Raw genomic sequence first — 7,095 nt, forward strand, 5'->3', positions numbered from 1 at the left:
TGGCCCTAGCAACTTCTTACTAGACATGTCTTCAGAGGCAAGGGAAATAAAAGCAAAAATGAACTACTGGGACTTCCTCTAGGTATGAGGTTCTGCACAGCTAAGGAAACAATCAACAAAACTAAAAGACAGCCTATGGAATGGGAGAAGATACTTGCAAATGATATATTTGATAAAGGGTTAATATCCAAAATCCACAAAGAACTTATCAAACTCAACACCCAAATCAAAAATTTAAAAATAGAACTACCCTATGACCCAGCAATTGTAATACTATGTATTTACCCAAAGGATATAAAAGTACTGATTTGAAGGGGCACCTGTATCCCGATATTTATAGCAGCATTATCAATAATAGCCAAATTGTGGTGAGGGCCCATATCTCCATCAATGGACAAATGGATAAAGAAGATGTGGTGTATATATACACAATGGTATATTACTCAGCCATCAAAAATAATGATTTGTAAAAACATGGATGGAGCTAGAGTGTATTTTGCTAAGTGAAATAAGTTAGAGAAAGACAAATACCATATGATCTCACTTGTATGTTGAATTTAAGAAAGAAAACAGATGAACATATGGGAAGGGGGGAAAGAATGAAAGGGAGAAGGAAACAAGCCATGAGAGACTTTTAAAGATAGAGAACGATCTGAGAGTTAATGGAGGGTACTGTGGGGTGGATGGGCTAGGTGGGTGATGGGTATTAAGGAGGGCACTTGTTGTGATGAGCACAGGATTTTGTATGTAAGTGATGAATCACTGAATTCTATTCCAGAACCCAATATTGCACTGTATGTTAACTACCTAAAATTTAAATTAAAAATAATGATATAATAAATTTTATGGGGTAAACAAGGTGGTGCAGGTAAGGATGTTGTAAAATTTTGTCCCGCTTTATCCTCTTTTGGGGGCTCACCATTTCAAGCCAGAATTTTACAAACCTCTAACCTGCAGAGAGTGGTTATGTGCATGAATGAAAAATATGGAAGGGGATGGCTGATGGTTGAGACTTCACAGGCTATCAGGGGAATTTCTATATTTCAATCTGGGAGGATTGCTGCCCTACTATATCCTCTTTTCTACTTTGGGAAGTTAGAAACATTAGCAGGTGTTACTCCAGGCAAACAGGTATCTTTGTCTCCTCATTTTCTTTCTTGAGAAAACTGCTTCTGTATAATATGCTCAGCAACTTCTTATCTCTTTACCCTTTAGAACAGATCAGAACCTGCTTTGGAAAAGATCTTATAATTTTAGTGAACTTGTGCCTCAAGCTTCATTCTTTTTTTTTTTTTTTTTAAGATTTTATTTATTTATTTGACAGAGAGAAATCACAAGTAGGCAGAGAGGCAGGCAGAGACAGAGGAGGAAGCAGGCTCCCTGCTGAGCAGAAAGCCCGATGCGGGGCTCGATCCCAGGACCCTGAGATCGTGACCTGAGCCGAAGGCAGAGGCTTTAACCCACTGAGCCACCCAGGCGCCCCTCAAGCTTCATTCTTAATTGTGGAATGAATTATCCTATCAAAGACATTTCAATCTCTACCTAGCAGAAAGGAAAATGTTCTTTAAAAGAAATTCAGAAATCACAGCATGTAGCCGTTAGCTCTGGTATTCTGCTCTTGGCCACTTTGCTCTGTAGGGTTTTCTCTATAATTTGTAGAGAAGGCTAAGGGGTGAATACAGCACAAAATTTGCATGAGTGTATGGTCTGCATATTATGCTTGACTTAACTATGGTCAAACTAGTTACTTTATACTAATGTTTCCATTGATAATTTTTTGTAAGGAGGGCTGCAGTTGACTCTAGCATGACTTACATACTATGGTGTAATTTATCACCAATTCTCTGGTGTACTATTCTTAGAGGGTGGGAGTTACAGGAGATTTAGAAGAAATATTAAGACTTAGTGACACAGATCATAGCCACAAAAATTTCTAACATTTGTTAGAAAGATAAAACTAATACACATGAAAACAAGTCCATGAACCATTATATTTTAAAAAAAGATGTTTTAACTCTGTAGGAGGGGAAGTGATTATGGGCTGCCATATGTAGGGAGATATTCAGAGAAAGGACTGGTGGTCTATGAAGAGAGCATAAATGGTTGGGGGGATTTAGATTAGAGGGGGTGAGCTTGGGGGTATCCCAGGTAAGGAGAACAAAGGTATCATGGGAAGTCCAGTACAGAAGAAGGAGAGAGATAGAAGACTGCATAGGCAGGAACAGGGCAGATTGTGGATGTGTTAGAAACACAGGAATTTAGTTATGTTGTGAGAGAGCATAGAGAATCTTAGTAAATTTCCTGGTAGAATAAAAAGATAATGAAATAAAATGGCAAAGCCATATCTGTGTTTGAGTTCTTTTTTAAAAAATTATTTTTAGTAACACATAATATTTTATTTGCCCCAGGGGTATAGGTCTGTGAATCATCATGTGTTTGAGCTCTTATTGTGTGTCTTTTACCAAGTCACAAAACTATTTTCATCCTCACTTTCCTCAAATACAAAATCAGGACATAGGGTTATGTGATTTCAAGAATCAGTAAGAAATATGGGAAATGATAATAACGAGCAATAAGATGTCGGTTATTAGTATTTTATGGTTTTGATTTAAGCAAATTGAGATAACTGGTTTCTGTGACCATCCTTTTAAGAGAGGTGGAAATTACTTCCTTTCCTTTTGAATTTGGGCAGGTTCTATGACTACTTTGAGTAGTAGAATATTGCACAAATTATGATATGACAAATTATACATCTAGACCTTATTCCACTCCTTGTCTCTTAGAATGCATGTTCTTATATACTCCTTCTAAGAACCCAGTCACCATGATTTGAAAGCCTGAATTATGTGGAGAGGCCACTTGTAGATACTGCAATTTACAGTATCAGCTTTAATCCCAGTTGGCATCTACCAATAACTTGCAGTCAGGTGGAAATAAATAGTCATGTTGGCCATGAAGCCTTCTTCAGGCTTCAGATTATTTCATTCCTAGCCCCTGTCCAGCAAACACATATGTGGTCCCAAGCAAAGGCCACCCAGCTGAGACCAATGAACTCACAGACTCTTGAAGAAAATAATCTGTTTTTTAGATCACTGTTTAAACAAGTTTGGGGGCACCTGGTTGGCTCAGTTGGCTAAGAATCAAAGTGTTCATTTCAACTCAGGTCATGATCTCAGGGTCATGAGATCAAGTTCTTCTTCTGGGTCTGCACTCAGCATGGAGTCTGCTTGAGATGCTCTCCCTCTCCATTTGCTCCTCACCCTGAGCTTGCTCTCTCTCTCTGATAAAAAAAAAATGTTTAAACAAATTTTGAGATGACTTGTTACATAGCAATTGATAACTGGAACATTGATTTTTTTAAAAATCAGGATAATATTAAGGGGGTGTTTATATTATAGGGTATTTGTTATGAGTGTTACATATGGAGGGCAGAATTCCAGGTATGGAGATGAAGGCCTTTATTAGGGAATCAAGGTTGAAAATGAAGAGTATTTCTTTCATTACCCATTCATTCATTTACTCAATAAATATTTATTGAGTAACAGTATTCATTATACCAGTTTGGTGAATATTATTTATTATTTGGCTATTGAATCCTCAAAGATGAAAGAATAATATTGTATGGTAAATTTTACTTAAAATATCTTTTTAGAGATTTTATTTTTAAGTAATCTCTATACCCAACATGGGGCTTGAACTCACAACCCTGAGATCAAGTCACATGCTCCACCAACTGAGCCACCCAGGTGCCCCCTTTTTTCCAGTAAATTTTAAAACTTCATATTTTCCTGCCATGTAAACATCCCTACAAAGAGGCTGTGAGCACCCCACCTGGACGACGACCATGTGCATCATGTGTATGATAAATCTGGTCCCTGCCACAAGTTCCCCTTCTTGCTATCCCCTGCCTGTGACTGCCAGTGAAAACTCAACAATGAAATCCCTCATGCCTTTTGCCTGTGTACTCCACCCTGATCCTTTTTCACTGGTCCTCACTCTCCTTTGGGTACCCTGCTTGGTTGAACTTGTTTCCTTGGGCCTTCTCCTATATGGTGACCTATGTGGTGTGCTGTGCTCTTCACTAGGACCTACATGTGAGTGTAATAAATCCTTCAATTTTATATGCCTCTCAAAATGTAATTTCTGTTGACATGGTGGAGTGATTATTAAAGACCCCACAAGGGATACTTACAGATATCTGTGTTCAAAACATTTAAATCTTACAGTATTGGCCAGGAAACTAACTAAAACTGGGTTGCTTATGAGACATATAAGGGATATTGGAAAACTCAGCACCCCTAGCCTTCTACATCTGCAAAAGAAAAAGCAAGGAAAATTAAAATATACACAAAGTCACACAGTGGAGTCAGAGACAAGTGACATGATAATTTACATTCATTTTTGAATCACAATGTCTAGGTTCAATCCAGATGCCGCCAATAGTCATATGCAATCTCAAGTAAGTCACTCATATAAAATGGAGATGGACAAATTACAACATCTACTGTTAATAAGTATTAATGAAGTAAATCTGTATAAAGAATTGTGTCACCCATCTGTTGCACTGTTTGAGTACTAACCTACTAACTTTAAATGCTATGTTTCAGTTCCCATATTTCCAGGAATGTATCTCCTATATTCAGCATAATGTATTCAGTGACTTTTCTGCTTGGTTATAAGTGTTTCCTTTGTTTTTGTTTCTCATAAAGAATGAGGTTTTCCAGGAAAACATATCTCTATTAGTAGAAATGTTAATGTAAATGCTTTGATCCCTGTTGTATATTTTATTTCTCTTGGCCATTATTCTTTGATGTTTTACAAACTGCTCTGATTATTATCATAGTCTTACCACCTTGTTGTTTCCCTTTTTTGTTTGATCCCATCTCTTGTTTTTATGTTCAGTTTCCCTACGTTTTCCAAAGAGGAATTCCTTGCCTGCAGGTAGAGTTCCTCTTCCTCACAAATAGCTGATTTGGTTGGGTTAATATTTAATGGTCATACTACATAGACTTCTAAAAGAGGTAATAATAGGAAGTGTTTACATTGTAAAAATAAAAGCACATATATGACTTTTTGGAGATTTAATTGATACCTTTGTAAACACTTGAAAATCTAATTGTATTTTGGGTGGATAATTTAGAATATGTTCGTTATTGTCTTTTGTTCTCCATATCAAATTGCTAAACAGATGATAACTTCTAGTGTCATACCCAGCACATTGTCAAATACTTCTCTCTGAAGTATTAAGCACCCCTAAATTTATATTTACTTTGAGACAAATTCAGAAGCATTCAGGAAAATACAGAATTGTTATAACATGGAGAAATTTATCCAAATGAAAGCAAATGTAGTAATCAGCTTATTTAAAACTCACTATGAGAACACTGCTATTCAGACCTACAACACTAGGTGGCAAGATAAGTACAGATTGATACAAACAATTGACTAGGAGATTCAAATTGTTTTCTTAATGTTTAGGGAAGGAAGGCATTATTAAAGCAATAGAACACTGCAGTGCTCCCCTTTCAGATACCAGTAGTCTGTGGAAGCTTACTTCTTTTTGCCATTATTGGAAAAGAGCATGGGAAGGCAGGGCCTAAAGCGTATACATTTATCTAATAGTAAAAGTTCTGAGATGAGTTTTTTGCTAACAGTCAGACCAGTATCAATTGTAGTGATAAACTTCACATCTAATAGAAACCCACAAAATCTTGTGCTTTGCATTTTTCAAAGATGTTCACATATATTATCTCATAGTCACAAATAATCCATATTATAGAGGAGTGATGTAACATTTAGAGATATTAAGTGATTTGCCCATTATCAGATAGGTGACATAAAAATTAAAAGCAAGGTCTTCTGTCTAATGCTAAACTATCTCACAAAATAAAATGTACAATATTGATCATAGAGACACAAAGGATGGATCTAGATTTTAATTGAAAACCATGTAGGTCGGGGCACCTGGTTGGCTCAGTGGGTTAAGCCTCTGCCTTCGGCTCAGGTCATGATCTCAGGGTCCTGGGATGGAGCCCTGCATTGGGGCTCTCTACTCAGCAGGTAGCCTGCTTCCCCCCCATCCCCTATCTGCTGCTCTGCCTACTTGTGACATCTCTCTCTGTTAAATAAATAAATAAAATCTTGAAAAAAATGTGGGTTAAAAATATATGTTAAGTCAAGATCAATTCTTTGTGGGGGAGAGTAGGTTGAGCACAAAGCTCCAAATAAAGAAGCTATAAAATATAAAGTTCCTTACTGCTTTAGTGTTTTTCCAACCAACTTTTGGGTCTGTCAAGACAAGGTCAAGCATAATAGTAGTGGAAAAATAGATCTGGAAACAGACTAATTTGGAAGCAAAATTTGTAGAAAGAAGCAAGTAGGAGAGAGCTGTGAAGCACTAAGGGAGCATTAGTGACAAGTAGTTAGAAATGAGTGTGGCTCATACAATTCTTATCCTTTTTTTTTCAATTAATGTGGTATATCATGTTGCCTGATTTGCAAATATTGAACCACCTTTGCAGCCCCGGAATAAATCGCACTTGATCATTGTGAATAATTGTTTTAAGGTACTGTTGAATTTGATTCTGTGAAGAACTTATGCATCCATGTTCACCAAGGATGTTGACCTGTAATTCTTTTTAGTGGGGTCTCTGGTTTTGGGATCAAGGTAATGCTGGCTTCATAGAATGAGTTTAAAAATGTTCTGTCCATTTCTAATTTCTTGGAACAGTTTCAGAAGAATAAGTAATAACTCTTGTTTAAATATGTGGTAGAATTTGCCTTTGAAACCGTCTGGCTCTGGACTTTTATTTGTTGGGAGATTTTTTTCTTTCTTTATTTTTTATTTATTTTTGGTGTAACAGTATTCATTATTTTTTCACCACACCCAGTGTTCCATGCAATCCGTGCCCTCTATAATACCCACCACCTGGTACCCCAACCTCCCACCCTCCCCGCCACTTCAGACCCCTCAGATTGTTTTTCAGAGGCCATAGTCTCTCATGGTTTACCTCCCCTTTCAACTTCCCCCAACTCCCTTCTCCTCTCTAACTCCCCATGTCCTCCATGCTATTTGTGGAGCATAACAAATAGCAT

Source organism: Mustela nigripes, chromosome X, assembly GCF_022355385.1.
Source record: "Mustela nigripes isolate SB6536 chromosome X, MUSNIG.SB6536, whole genome shotgun sequence".
In the NCBI taxonomy this organism is placed as follows: domain Eukaryota; kingdom Metazoa; phylum Chordata; class Mammalia; order Carnivora; family Mustelidae; genus Mustela; species Mustela nigripes.